Raw genomic sequence first — 15,995 nt, 5'->3', positions numbered from 1 at the left:
GATCATTAAAACCTTTCAAGTATCTGAAAATCTGTATCATATCACCCCTGTTCCTCCTTTCCTCCAGGGTATACATATTTAATTCTTCAATCTCTCCTCATAAGTCATTCGATGAAGACCCACCTTTTTGGTCGCCCTTCTCTGGATCACCTCCATCCTGTCTCTATCCCTTCTGAGACATGGTCTCCAGAACTGAACACAGTACTCCAGGTGAGGCCTCACCAAGGACCTGTACAAGGGGATAATCACTTCCCTTTTCTTACTCATTATTTTCTCTATGCAGCCCAGCATTCTTCTGGCTTTAGCTATCGCCTTGTCACATTGTTTTGCCGACTTCAGATCGTTAGACACTAACACCTCAAGGTCTCTCTCCTGCTCCGTGCACATCAGCCCTTCATCCCCCATCGAATACATTTCTTTTGGATTTCCACACCCCATATGCATGACTCTGCACTTCTTGGCATTGAATCTCAGCTGTCATATCTTCGACCAGTCTTCCAGCTTCCTTAAATCCCATCTCATTCTCTCCACTCCTTCCAGCGTGTCCACTCTGTTGCAGATCTTAGTGTCATCCGCAAATAGACAAACCTTACCTTCTATCCAATCCGCGATGTCGCTCATGAAGATATTGAACAGGACCGGTCCCAACACCGACCCTTGCGGCACTCCACTCATCACTGCTCTCTCTTCTGAGTAAGTTTCATTTACCATCACACATTGTCTTCTGTCCTTCAACCAGTTTGTTATCCATGCCATCACCTTGGCACTCACTCCCAAGCTTCTTGTTTTATTCACAAGCCTCCTGTGTGGGACTATATCAAAAGCTTTGCTAAAATCCAAGATGGCCATTCCAATACCCTCAGAGAGGGGCTTTATACAAATGGTGCCTCCCCTTAATTACCAACTCTCACTGAACTAGCTGAAAGAAATTCACCCAGGGCTTAATGGTAATGAGCCAAGAGGGGCCATTACAAAGGGCTATCGTCAAGCAGATTCAGACAAATACATCTACATACTGCGACAAGGAGAAGGATATCCTACACTAGCTATTTATGTGGATGACATACTAATAGTAACAAGTGACAAGTTTCAGCAAGGAATAAAGATGTTTTTTCTAGAGACCAAAATTGAAGTAAAATATTTGTGAGATCCAAGTCAAATTTTTTGCATTGACACAAAAAGAAATGTAGACAAACATTTGTCAATTAATCAAAAGAATTATATTGAAAAAATCATTGAAAAAAACAATTTGGCATGAGTGACTGTAATTTCAACATGAAGGAATCATAACCATTATAGTTATATTACAAATGTTTTTGCTTATCAATTAAAGATAATCTAAAAGTGTTACATAAATTCAAATGATCAAGATACAATGAAATTGTACAGTATTATTCATACACAAATATCTATGAAAACTTTACTTGTATGCATTCATACACCTTCACAGTCAGAAAGATCCAATTTGACAGAGATTACAAACAACTCACATATTCCAAAGGAAACAGTTACATAAATAACATAAAGCACAATGTATCAATTACAATTTATTGAACATTGTTTCACTCTCAAAACTAGTGAGACAATGTATAACAAACATCATGTGTTCTAAGGTGGCTAGTAAATGTTAAAGCTGGTGGTAGAAAATGCTTTGTTCTGAATAAACTTGAATCTATTCCTACTAGACTGAGTCCATTTCTACTGAGTCCATGATGCAGCAACTCACACTACAAGGCTGTACTCAACCCGTTGCTGAGGTGAAGAAGCATCATCTGAGGAACCCTTTTATACGGCAGTTGGTGACACCATCCAAGGGTACCGTGGCCTTTGCCTGTTGCGGGCCCTTTAAATGTTCTCAGTTCACCTAGGAAGGGGGGTCCAGAGGCAGAGGTCCTGCTGATGGCGACATTTGGCGGCGTCCCATCGTGGTGAGGCCTGGCCGGCATTGGGATGAGTGTCACGGCTCTCAGTGCCTACCTGGAAGGCGCAGAACGTAACAGGGATAGTATATGTCTACTGTTTGCTTGAATGTGGGAGCTGATCCAGAAGGATTGCTATCCCCAGGACTCGGGTCCTGTCCAGGAAGCAAATCTCACCAACAAGGTATTTGAGAAACATTTCTGAATTGGGAGGATTTATTTTTTTTTTTAGCTCTGAAGAGTATCTGAAAAAGAAAAACTTTACAGGAACCTCATGAAGTCTTGAGTTTTCCTAGCTTGATTTCTTCAGTGAGTATGAGGATTTGACTTGGAAACTGTAGAAGTTCCTAAAATATGTCTGATTTGTCTTGCTACCTACTGATTTAAAGATGTGATTCTTGTACTTTTCTACATTTTGTATCAGCTGTATTTTCTTTTTCCTTCTAATAAATTTTTTTGTTTGGGACAAAATTTCATTCATTTTAGATTAAGAAACCTGCTTGGTGGCCTTGCAGGATTTTTCCTGCCCCAATTCCACAGAACCCAAGTCTTTCTCACTCCCTGGGTGAGCAGTCAAATGTTCTCCAGGACTGGGAAGGTGGCCCTCTTCCCTGAAGGGGGTCATACAAAGCTTCAGGAGAAAGAATAATTGATTATTCAGATGCAAGCTGGAACGCTTGGGCTCAAGAAGGAAAAATCTTCCAGAGGTTCTGTAACAAGCTATCGCAAGCAGCAATTAGCTGGAAAGCTGTTAAACAACAGATGGTGTGCTTATCTATTTGTGAAGCTGAATATATTGCTTCATGCAAAAGTATTAAAGAATGTGGTTAACTACAATTCTGGAAGAACTTGGATTTAACAAGTACTGTAAAAATCCAGTTGGCATAAAATCTGATTGCCAAAACGCAATGGAACTGGTAGAGAGTATAACTCAAAATCAGCAAACAAAACACATAATCTTAAATACTTATTTATAAGAGATGAATTGAAACAGGGAAAATGTCAAATGAGCTACATATCAATAGAAGACATGATCTCTGATGCTTTATTTAAAAAATATATAGTCTGCGCTATTATCATTTAGATGGATTATATTACTTTCATATGGGCCGATACAGTACAGTGTGCTCCGATGGAGCGCACTGTTAACCCGCCATTGGACGCACGTTTTACCTGACCCCTTATTCAGTAAGGGGCCAAAAACGCGCGTCCAATCCCCCGAACCTAAGAGTGCCTGCAACATGCAAATGCAGATTTTTCTGATAGGATCTTCCCCTGGTGAATCCATGCTGCCTTAGGTCGAGCAACCCACCGGAATGTAAATAGTTCACTATCCTTTCCTTCAGAAGCTTCTCCATTAATTTTCCCACCACCAAGGTGAGGCTAACCAGCCTGCAGTTTTCAGCCTCCTCTCTGTTACCACTTTAGAAGCAGGACCACCAATGTTCTTTTCCAATTTCACAGCACCTCTCCCGTTTCCAGGGATCTATTGAACAGGTCTTTCAGTGGACCCACCAGCACATCTCTGAGCTCCTTTAGTATCCTGGGATGTACCTCATTTGGCCCCATGACCTTGTCCACTTTCAATTTTCCTAACTCTTCCCATAAATTCTCTTCTATAAATGGGGTTTCATCTACTCTACCCCCATCTACAGTCTTGTCAACCAGCGACGGTCCTTCTCCAGGGTATTCTTTAGTGAACACTAACTGAAGTATTTGTTTAATATTTCTGACATTTTTTCGTCTCTCTCCACAAAATGATCTTTGCACCTTTCAATTTCACTATACCACCTCAGACCTTTCTCTGATATATCTGAAAAATGTTTTGTCACCTCAAATTACCTCTTTGGCAATCCTTTCTTCTGCCTGACCTTTTGCTTTCTTGATTTCTTTCTTCGTCTCCCTCAGTTTCACCAGATTTTCTTCCCTGTGTTCCTCTTTTTAGGATCCTTGTACTTCAGCTATCTCCTTTGACAACCAGATCATTTTCTTATTCCTCTTAGTTTTGTTTACTTTTCTAACATATAGATTTTTTGCTTTTGTAATTGCTCCTTTTAGTTTGACCCAAGGTTGTTCCACCTCTCTCATTTTCTTCAAGTCTTCTAGTTCAAGTCTTCTAGTTCAACCTCCATTTCGACAAAGTCTGTATTTTTGAAATTCAAAACTCGGGTCTTCGAGTGACCTTTCTGTATCCTATTAGCGATATCAAATCATACCGTTTGATGATCACTGGTGTTCAGTTGGGCACCCTTCTGGATATTAGAGGCATTATGCCCATTAGTGAGCACTAGATCGAGTATAACTCACTCCCTCGTGGGTTCCATTACCATTTGTTTGAACAGAGCCCCTTGTAAGGCATCCACTCTCTCTCTATTTCTGGTAGATTCTGCAGAAGGGATTCTCCAAACTACATCAGGCAAATTAAAATCTTCATAAGCAACACTTCTCCCTTCTATCCCACCTTTTGGATGTCTTCAACCAGATCTGTCTAGTTCTGTTTGAGTCAGAGCCTGTAGACCACATCAGTAAAAATAGAAGCACCATTTTCTTTTTTTTTTTTTTAAGGACTGTCCATAATGCTTCTTCTCCCCCATGTCCCTTGAAATCCTGTTGCTTCCCTTCTCCATTTTTGTCCCCTCTGTCCTTCCTTATCAAGTTATAGCCAGGGAGGCTGTATCCCATCATGAGATTCAGTGAACCAGGTCTCTGTAGCAGCAACTATGTCCAAGTCAGCTTTCCACCATTAAGGCATGCAGGTCTACAATTTTATTGCCTAGGGTACGAGTATTTGTGGTCATAAATTCTTCACTTACCCACGGCCGCCGTTTGCGCCAACCACGAGGCTACTCTGATCGGGACTCGAGCCTTCCTCTTCCTCTCTCCTGAGCCAATCAGGACAGCCAACTCCGTTCAGCCAATCGGGGGACAGCCCCGACTGGCCCTTTAAAGCAGCGCGACAAAGGGGCAGGCCCCTTTGTGCAGCCCCGGAGAGTAGCCGCAGCCACCTCTCGCGCCAGCCTCTCGCTGCAATTATAATCCCTCATAATCTATTTTATTTGACTTTTGCTTCAGACCTTATCTAACCCACGACTGCCTCTGCCGTCTCCACGTCCAGCAATCAAGTAAGCAACCCAGCTTAGTCTCACCTTTGCTTCTATCTCTCAAGCCCTCATCTAGCACTCAATTTTACCTCAGCACGCATCCTGCAGTTACACAGTACCTGCATTCATATTGTTTCCAACTCACATTCCTCCGGAACTTAACTCCTGGACAGGCCCGTGGAGTCTGATCATTCAGGCACAGTTCGGATCGAACCGGCCCTCACCCGACCATCGCCCTCTCCGCCCTCTCCTCTCACAGCTCCACCAACATGATCATCACCGTTCACTTCTCCAGGATGCGTTCCTTCGCAATACCCATAATTTACAATCACCAAAATCAATTGCTCTTCCATCCAGCCGTCAACAGAGGCTCATTCCCATCTTGATATCACCAGTCACACAAATACTCGGACTCGCACTGTTCAACGCCCAATCTATCACCAAGAAAACGCACAACCTCAATGACTTCCTTTTAGAAACTAAACCAGACATCTGTGCAATCACAGAAACCTGGTTAAAACCCACAGACACAGTGTTGTTAAATCAGCTCCCCATTCAAACTTACGATCTCCTCTCAATTCCCAGACCCAAAAAAAGAGGAGGAGGATTGCTCTTAGCAGCAAAAAAAAGGCTGGGCCTAACCCTACATCTCTCAAATGCTACAACCAATCTGGAATTTGCCTTTTTTAAATCAAAGTTCCTTCAAATCGGCCTAATCTACGCTCCACCAGGAACTCTTGAATCTGACCTTTCTCCTGTCATCGAACTTATCGCGAAACACTTCAATGCGGACAAACCAGCCATCCTGATGGGAGACTTTAATCTGCACATGGACGCCCAGCCACTATCTGCGAACTGCGAAACTCTACTCACCACATTCAGCCATATGGGATTCAGACAAATTGTCAACAGTCCAACCCACAAAGCGGGCCACACTTTAGACCTCATTTTCATAAATGAGGGCATCTCGCTTCCTGCCAATCCAACATGCTCACCAGTCCCATGGTCGGATCACTAGATCATCTCCACAGTCCTAGAGATTAAGGAACACCCTCCCCAGGCAGCCCCTATAACCTCGGTAACTTTCAGGAAACCTTGTTCTAGAGAACTCCTCAACAAGCAGCTCTCCAATGAATTAGTCCAACTCGACCTCTCAGACGCCAACTCTGTGACCTTGTCTTGGATCAACATCACTAACAAAGTAGCTGAACAAACCTGCCCAACGACCACTAAAACACTTCTTCCAGAGAGGGACAACAGGAAACCGTGGTTTACACCTGAACTGAAGTCTCTCAAACATGACCCCAGAAGTAAAGAACATAGGTGGCATAAAAACCCCTCCACAACAATCCTAGCGGCCTTCAAATCCTGTCTAAATGCCTACAGGAATGTCATCAACAGAACAAAGAAATAATTCTTCTCAAAAAAGATACATCACTTCATCTTTGATGCCAGAGCTCTGTTCTCTTACGTTTCAGCCCTCACTAAACCGTCCGCACCCCTCATTCCAGATGACCAAGCCACCAGTAAAGCCAATGAATTGGCTGACTTCTTTAAGAGTAAAATCTCCACACTTAGCGCGCCCCTCACGGTGCCCATTCCTCCACCCTCCCCCACACTCTCCATTGGTCATCAATGTAACTCATCTCTAGTCTCCTTCGAATCGACGTCTTCTCTAGAAATAGAAAACATCCTTAAGAAACTTAAACCTTCTTCACACCCATCAGACCACATACCGTCCAACTTGCTCTGTGCCATTCCGAATATCATTGCTAAGCCATTAGCAGACATCATAAACTGTTCCGTAGCTCAAGCTTGCAATGCTTAAACCTCTTTTAAAAAAAAACCCAACCTTTCACCATCAGACCCAGCTAACTTCCGTCCCATAGCGAATTTGCCGTTGATCGCCAAACTCATGGAAAAAGTCGTAAACAAACAACTATCTGAATACCTAGAAGAAAATGAGATTCTCGCTCCAAAACAATGTGGCTTCCATAAGGCACTAAACACTGAATCATTACTATCTACTCTCTCGGACACCATCCTCCTAAACCTAGAAAAAGGTCAACCATACCTACTCGCTCTTCTGGATCTGTCTGTGGCATTCGACACCGTGAACCATACGATCTTATTACAACGACTCGCAGACATTGGCATCAAAGGATCTGCATTCAACTGGTTCAAATCCTTCTTTGAAAACAGGTGTTACAAGGTAAGGATCAACAATAAAGAATCACACCCAGTCAGTTCCAACATGGGAGTCCCCCAAGGATCTTCTCTTTCACCCACGCTATTTAACATCTACCTCCTACCGCTCTGCCAGTTACTCACTAACCTAAAGTTAACCCACTTCCTATATGCAGACGACATCCAGATCCTCATCCCTATCACCGAGTCTCTTCACAAAACCTGGTCCCTTTGGAATAGCTGCCTTCTAGCAATCAACAGACTTCTCACCAGCCTCATCCTCGTCCTCAGTACCAACAAGACAGAGATCCTTCTAATAGCTCAGGACAACTCCTCAACTCCTCAAGCTCTTCCCAACTAGCCAAATCATCAATTAATCATTCATTACATGTGAGAGAACTGGGTGTTCTACTTGACAACCAACTTAACCTGAAAAAATTCGTAAACAACACCACCAAAGAATGCTTTTTCAAATTGCAGGTACTAAAAAAACTAAAACCACTCCTACACCTCTGAGACTTGGTACTACAATCTATCATTCTATCCAAAGTGGATTACTGCAACTCCCTCCTTCTGGATCTACCCGCCAACACAATTAAACCACTACAGATGGTCCAGAACGCTTCTGCCAGGATTCTCACAAACGCCAACAAAAGGGAACACATCACGCCCATCCTTCAGAACCTTCACTGGTTACCAATCAAATTCAGGATTTCCTGGCGTGTAGCCAGATGGACTCAGAACGAATGGGATAGTATCCGCGTGCTAGCAGTTGGAGACGGATCTGACGTCAGCACGGGGGTATATATATCCCCACAGGAAGCGTAGCAACTCAGTAATTTCCGTCTCCAAAGCAGTTTGGCGTGCCTGCACGCTAGTTGAGCGTGCTTTCCAAGACTACTTTAATTTTTCTCTTTTCTTATAATTCTAGATTCTACTTTCTACTTTCTGTAAAACTTTCGAGCCCCGCGCTCCTGCGGTGATACCCAAAGGTCACTCCCCCAGTTGAGCTGCCCGGGGTAATTTCCGTGGTCCCCCCGGAGGTTAAGTCCTCGGTCCGGCCGAATCACGGCAGGGACACAGCCCCTGGGCGAGGTTCGGGTGAGGCTTGCGAGGCACCTCGGTCCCAGCGTGGACGAGGCAGTGGGTGCATATCCTCAAACGCGGTGGTGAAGGTAGTTGCCCGCTCTCCCCGCAGCCGGAGACCGCCTGGGTTCCAGCCGAGAAGCGCCGAGGTTCAGGTGAGGCGTACATCTCATTTTTTGGGTCTCCGAAGGAACAGAGGATCGGCGGCGTGGCACGCCAAGGAGGGCGCCATTTTGTGGGCCTCGTTCAGGTAGGGCGCCGGTAATAGGCGCAGGTTTATTCCTCCTTGTGCGTATATTGCCTTATTGTTGTGAGCATTTCCACTGAGCGTGTATTGCTAACCGCCGGTTCAGGAACGGTATTGCTACACCACCTGTTGCTGAAAGCCTATTGAATGCTATTGAGCGTGTATTGCTAACCGCATATCGCTGAAAGGCCTATTGACTGCTATTGTGCGTATATTGCTAACCGCCTATTGCTGAAAGCCTATTGAATGCTATTGAGCGTGTATTGCTAACCGCATATCGCTGAAAGGCCTATTGAATGCTATTCTGCGTATATTGCTAACCGCATATTGCTGAAAGCCTATTGAATGCTATTGAGCGTATATTGCTAATCGCATATTGCTGAAAGCCTATTGAATACTATTGAGCGTATATTGCTAATCGCATATTGCTGAAAGCCTATTGAATGCTATTGAGTGTCTTCTGCTAGCAGATACTTGTCTGCTTCTGGTTCCGCCCTGACGGTTGATGTATGCCACCGTGGTGGCGTTGTCGGACATCACTCTGACTGCTCTGTTCTTCAGTCTGTGAGCAAATTGAAGGCATGCCAATCGGACTGCCCGGGCCTCTAGACGGTTGATGTTCCACGCTGACTCTTCTCTGTTCCACCGCCCTTGTGCGGTGAGTTCTTCGCAGTGTGCTCCCCAGCCGCTCAGGCTGGCATCTGTGGTGAGCAAAGTCCACATGGGGGAAGACATCTTCGACCCCCTGCTCATGTGGTTGGGACTGCAACCACCACCGCAACTGGGTCCGCACTCTGGCTGGCAGATGCAGGTGCGTGGAATAGTTCCGTAGACGGGGGCTCCAGCGAGAGAGCAGGGAATGTTGTAGAGGTCTCATATGGGCCCTCGCCCAAGGCACCACTTCCAGGGTGGATGCCATGAGACCAAGAACCTGCAGATAATCCCAGGCTATGGGCCGACTGGCTCCCATCAAATGCTGGATACGCTGCTGAAGCTTCAACTTTCTCTTGGTAGTGAGACGGACTGTGTCTGCCTGGGTGTCGAACTGTACTCCCAGGTATTCCAGAGACTGGGAAGGCTGTAGGCAGCTCTTGCTGAGGTTGATTACCCAGCCTAAGCTTTCCAGAAGGGCGATTACTCTGTCGGTCGTCCGAAGGCTCTCCTCTCGAGATTTCGCCCTGATCAGCCAGTCATCTAGGTAGGGATGGACCAGAATTCCTTCCCTCCTGAGTGCCGCTGCTACCACTACGACCACCTTGGTGAATGTCCGCGGTGACGTGGCCAACTCGAAGGGCAGAGCCCGGAATTGGAAGTGGCTTCCCAGAACCTTGAAGCGTAGGTAGCGCTGATGATCCGGATGGATCGGGATATGCAAGTATGCCTCTGACAGGTCTAATGCCGTGAGGAATTCCCCTGGCTGTACTGCAGCCTTGACGGAGCGCAGAGTCTCCATGCGAAACCATAGAACAACAAACAGAAATGTTTAAAATAGAATTTAAAAATCAAGGCTCTATCCACCTCTGCTGCAAATGTAGCAATCAAAATTCCTCTAAGTCAAGGATGGTCAACTTTGGCCCTTGAGAGTCACAAACAGGCCAGGTTTTCAGGATACCCACCATGAATAAGAATGAGATAGATTTGCATACTCTACCTCCATTGTATACAAATCTATCTCATGCATATTTTCATGGTGGATATCCTGAAAATCTGGCCTGTTGTGGCTCTTGAGGGCCTGAGTAGACCACCCCTGCTCTAGATAACATTTCTTCTTTTGATGTTTCCAGAAAGTGTTTGAGACATACAAACTGTACACTGAAGATACACAGGTTCTACAGCACCTTCCTAAGGAACCAAAGAATGCTTTGCTAGAGTGGTGTAGGACAGGGGTGCTCAAACCGGTCCTATAGGCCCCTATGAGATATACCTAATGAATATGCATGAGAAACATTTGCATACACAGGAGGTAGTGCACGCAAATCTCATGCATATTCATTAGGTATATCCTGAATACCCGATTGGCTGGGGGGGGGGGCCCGTAGGACCGGTTTGAGCACCCCTAGTGTAGGAAACCTTACACAAAGGCAGAATAGGTTGAAGAGAAATTGTTTATTTTCCTGAAAATAATTAAGGTTGGAAACCCCTTTGGTACAATCTACACTGGGAATGATATCTCTATGCTAGTTTATTAATAGATAAGGAAATAACATTCTCTGATGTACGGTATACTGCAGGCAAAAACAAACAGGTAACTTTAATCAAGGTTGCAAATATGGTTGGGGCAAAACTTAAATCCACTCCAGGTCAGTAATTCCCCTCCAAGGACAAACACAGTAAATACTTGAGATACAACTTCTGCTTACAGGATTAACACAGAGCTTCAAGGCATTCATATCACATAACATCAATATAAACAGGGAAAAGCGCTCCAGGATCCCACATCTTCACTTGCCCTCCTAGCAATCCAGATGCCAGGAAGCAACTTCCTGGTGGTATAACAGCGTATCTTTTGAACCCCTGGGAGCCAATCTGAGCCTTGATTCCTCAGAGCCGTTCAGTGGCTCTGCACACCAAACACTAGTATTGATTTAAATCTAAATAGGAACTGTCTATTTTGTTTCTTTATGTTTTCAAAACGGAATAAATGAAAAACCAACAAATTTTTTTTTTACAGCCACAAAAAACCCTCTGCTGCTGGTTCAGGGCTGCTGGCGCTGACCGAAGGCTTCCCTGGGGCTGCCCCCCAAAACGTTGCCAAGGCCTGGGGAAACCCCGGGTTCCTCTGACCTTCCTACCAGCAAAAAAAAAATTGGCTGGGCCAGGCCCTACAATCTCCCTTCCTCCACCTGGAACAATGTACTGGTCGACGATCGCAATATACTCATTTTTTTTCACTACATTGGCTGCCAGCTGAGTGCAAAATTATTTTCAAAAATAACTTTAGTTCACAGAGCTACAATGCTCCTTAATGTATTTGCTTGCTGATAAAGAAAGGAGTTTGAGAACTTTTGGGTAGTGCCTGCTTGATATTCTCTCTGTGCAGGGAGGCTCATAGAATCCCAGGAGAAAATGTCTGATGTCTCAGGACTCATGTTGTGGAATCGTCTCCCAGACATCCTCCGAAGAAAGTCTTGTTTCAAAACCTTAAAATGAATTGAAAACCTACTGTTTGAGTGAGCTTTTGCTTAGTACAAGTGAAAATAGTTGAGGAAACTGCTGTTATTAGTCTAGATTAGTTGGCACTGGTAATTTGTTGTTTATCTGTATTGAATATGGAGTGTTGATGTTTTTATTTGTAATTTATGTATGTTCTCTTGCAAGCCACTTAGATTTTCAGATAACAGCATAGAAATGTTTTGATAAATAATAGGGCCGTCCAACAAAATGGTGCTGTTGGCTCTGAGACTGGTGCCATTTTGACATCACTCTGGTATCAATCTCAGGGCTAACCAGCACAATTTATAAGGGACATCAGAGGGGCATGAGGTAAGTGGGCATTCCTCTTGCCCTATTTACCTCCTAGGAACTCCATAGAAAGGGTCAGCGGGGTCCAGGGCTCCTGGTCCCAGCACCTTTTTTGGCAGGTGTGGAAGAGGTGCCTGAAAAGCCCAGAGAAGACCTATTTCTGGGATTATTTTAGAACATAAGAACATAAGAAATTGCCATGCTGGGTCAGACCAAGGGTCCATCAAGCCCAGCATCCTGTTTCCAACAGAGGCCAAAACCAGGCCACAAGAACCTGGCAATTACCCAAACACTAAGAAGAACCCATGCAACTGATGCAATTAATAGCAGTGGCTATTCCCTAAGGGCTGGATTTTAAATGCCCTGCGCGCGCCGACATGCCTATTTTGCATAGGCCGCTGGCGCGTGCACAGCCCTGGGATGCGCGTAAGTCCTGGGGCTACGTAAAAGGGGCGGGACCGGGGGCATGGCGCCGGCCTGGGGGCGTGGTTGAGGCCTCTGGACCAGCCCCCGGGTTGGGTGATGGTGCGCCAGCAGCCCGCTGGCGCGCACAGATTTACGTCTGCTTTCAGCAGGCGTAAATCTGCCAACAAAAGGTGGGGGGGGGTTAGATAGGGCCGGGGGGTGAGTTAGGTAGGGGAAGGGAGGGGAAGGTGCCGGGGGGGGGTGGAAAGAGAGTTCCCTCCAAGGCCGCTCCGATTTCGGAGCGGCCTTGGAGGGAACAGGCAGCGCGTGCGCCGGGCTCGGCGCGCGCAGGTTGCACAAATGTGCACCCCCTTGCGCGCGCCAACCCCGGATTTTATAAGATACGCGCGGCTATGCGCGTATCTTATAAAATCCAGCGTACTTTTGTTCGCGCTCGTGCAAAATTATAAAATCTACCCCTAAGTATAATTGATTAATAGCCATTAATGGACTTCTCCTCCAAGAACTTATCCAAACCTTTTTTGAACCCAGCTACACTAACTGCACTAACCACCTCCTCTGGCAACAAATTCCAGAGCTTTATTGTGCGTTGAGTGAAAAATAATTTTCTCCAATTAGTCTTAAATGTGTTACTTGCTAACTTCATGGAATGCCCCCTAGTCCTTTTATTATTCGAAAGTGTAAATAACCGAGTCACATCTACTCATTCAAGACCTCTCATGATCTTAAAGACCTCTATCATATCCCCCCTCAGCCGTCTCTTCTCCAAGCTGAACAGCCCTAACCTCTTCAGCCTTTCCTCATAGGGGAGCTGTTCCATCCTCTTTATCATTTTAATGTTTATTTCAGTTTGGCAAAGAACTAAACCAAAACAAACATTAAACAAAGTGACACACAGACAAAAAAATACATTTGGGGGGCTGCACATCCCTAGAACCAAAGCAGAACTCAAGGACAGCTACAACATTTTTGACCTAACAAAAAATATTTATTAACTGTTTCAGATGGAAAGATCAATTTAGACCTGGGGAAACTGCTAAATCACAAATTCCTGTATCTTGAGTTATTGTATCTTTGTGACAGAATTTGCCAACACTGTCCAAGGAGAGATTTACGTTCTTCCTAAGATTTATTTACTGGTGATTCTATCTACTAAAGCTGTCCATTTGATTGAAAACAAATTCAAGGCCTTTTCACCTCTGGAATTCTTTGCCTAGATGTAGATGGTTACTTAGTTTTTCATAAACTTTGTAAATCCTGGTTATTTAGGACTGCATTTGGTTGATTTGGAAGTATTAGATAATGTTTGGAATTTTAATGTAATGCATAGGTAATTGATGTTTTGTGTATTGAATGTTAGTTTTGTTTGATGTTTTAGATTTTTTATTTTTGTTTTATGTTGATATGTTTTGTTTTTTATTTTATACTTAATGTTGTATGTAATGTTCTCGCCCAGAGCCCTTGCCAAAGGGGAATTTTTTCTAAATGTGAATAATAAATATCTCCAAAGCTTCAAGTTTATTGCACAGGTAAACATTTAATTAAGATAATATTTGAGTTCTGGAGCTTAGAAGGATGGGCACAGAATTGTTATAGTTGAGCTTGAGTGTACCCCCCAATATAGTCTTGACTTTTAAATTTAGACACTGCATGCACTGAAAACCTACACAGCAGGGAAACACAACCCTCCTAGATAAGGGTGGCCAACTCTAGTCCTCAAGAGCCACAAAGAGGTCTGGTTTTCAAGATATTCACAATGAATATGCATGAGAGAGTTTAGCATGCATTGCTTCCATTGTATGCAAATATCTCATGCATGTTCATTATAGATATCCTAAAACCCAAGTCTGTTTCTGGCTCTTGAGGATCAGAGTTGGCCAACTCTGCTCCAAGATCATCTTCCTTATGTGAGTTCTTCAAAGGACTTCTAGTGAAACTGATTTGGACAACTGTCAGGTTCCCATCCTCCAGCTACTCACAGATTCAGAGAAGGACTGAGCACAGGCTGGAGCCAGACACTAGTCTGGCAGGTTGCCCACAGGAACAGTAGCAGTCTTGAGTAGCAAGCTGCAGTGCTGGCCATGAACTAGAAAAAGAAACAGTTTACACAGAAGCAGACTTAACTCAGAAGTGCCTTTGCTGGCCAGGAGCTAGAGTCAGAAACAGATTCACAATGAAGCAGGCTTGAACTTAAAGGCTGGATTTACAGGCCGGAAGCTGGAGTTAGTAGCAAGTTCACAATGAAGCAGCTTGGAAAAGAAGCTTGACTTACAGGCCAGGAACTGGAATCAAGAGTAAGTTACCCCTTCAGAAAGTAGCAGACTCTGTACCAAGAAGCAGGTTAGTCTTTGGGTTGCTGCGAATAGCTTCCTGCAACCCCTTATAGCTGAGCCTCAGCCAATCCCCTTTGCCTAGGGTATGGCCTTCAGGGTTTTCTGAGTCAGATTTCTCGCCTACCACTTCTGCTCTCTTTAGGTGCCAAGTTGGTCTAAAAGCTAAGACTCCAGTCCTGAATTTTGAAGCTGACACCAGTTCAAGCTTCCATCAGGGTTTTATCCTAAATACTATCGGAGTTCCATTATACTTCTTGATGGTCAGAATCCACATGGGTACCAATTTTAGAGGCATGACCTTCAGGATCCCCTTATTACTCCAAGTTGTGGCATCATTCGTGTCCCCAAAAGGGAGAGTTAGATCATCCAAGCAGCATTGTTCTAGGTGTTCTCTCATGAAGCCTTTAGTGATGGACCCTCCGACTGTACCAACCTTGCTACACAATAGGTCTGGGATGCACATGCAACACCATCTATATGAAAGACGTCTTCAGGAAGCATGAACAAGATTTGGCCCTTGGTACTGAGAGAAGCCTCATGCTAGGAGATGGTCTTTTAGTGTTCCCTGTAGATGCCCCTCCAAGAGGTTCTCTGTGTGGCTGTTTAGTCGAAGCAGAGACCCAAGAGTATATAGGTCTGGTAACAGCTGTCAGAGGCTTGGTAGGATAGGTCTTCATCCTCCCTTTTCGTTTGTCCATCGTAGAAGAGAGAAATAATCCAGAAATGGGCTAGACTGATTGAAAGCTCACACTTCAGCATTTAGTTCATCGCCATCTTTGTCCCCTATGTGATTATTATATTCACCATTTGATGAGTAAACTTTGGCTACTTTTGGCTTTAAATTTTTCTAAGTCCCAAACATGAGTGAATTGAGCCCCTAAAGGTAAGCTTTAATGAAATCCAGGTCTTTAGCAGTGAATATGTAACTTTACATGAACCTTTTGATATTCTATAATGCTCTAATTCTATACTTAGATGTATACAAAATTGTGAAACATTGTTTTAATTTCCCTATATGAAAGACTGGATCTGTGTACCAAATTCCATATCTGACTGTTTTCTAGTGCTTGTTAAAAATGATAATTCAATCATGAACTTGAAAATGTAAATCAGATTAAAATTATTTTCCCTGGTATCTTTTATTCCATTGCGTAACATAACATAGCAAATGATGGCAGATAAAGGTCCATCTGATCCATCCAGTCTGCCCAGCAGGTTATTTAGGATTGTAACT

The 15,995-nt window shown here is 44.2% G+C and overlaps 1 long non-coding RNA gene across 1 annotated transcript; it reads left to right on the top strand.

Annotated features, from left to right (window-relative positions):
- The first annotated feature begins 633 nt into the window (after positions 1 to 633).
- On the top strand, positions 634 to 11,323 carry LOC115091970. Its single transcript, XR_003856860.1, has 2 exons — positions 634 to 693; positions 11,212 to 11,323. It is a non-coding gene; the product is annotated as an uncharacterized LOC115091970 (long non-coding RNA).
- Positions 11,324 to 15,995: the final 4,672 nt, after the last annotated feature.

The sequence above is a fragment of the Rhinatrema bivittatum genome, chromosome 5, assembly GCF_901001135.1.
Source record: "Rhinatrema bivittatum chromosome 5, aRhiBiv1.1, whole genome shotgun sequence".
NCBI classification, from domain to species: Eukaryota; Metazoa; Chordata; class Amphibia; order Gymnophiona; family Rhinatrematidae; genus Rhinatrema; species Rhinatrema bivittatum.
Note: the sequence above shows the minus strand (reverse complement) of the source record. Positions and strands in the feature narration are given on the sequence as shown.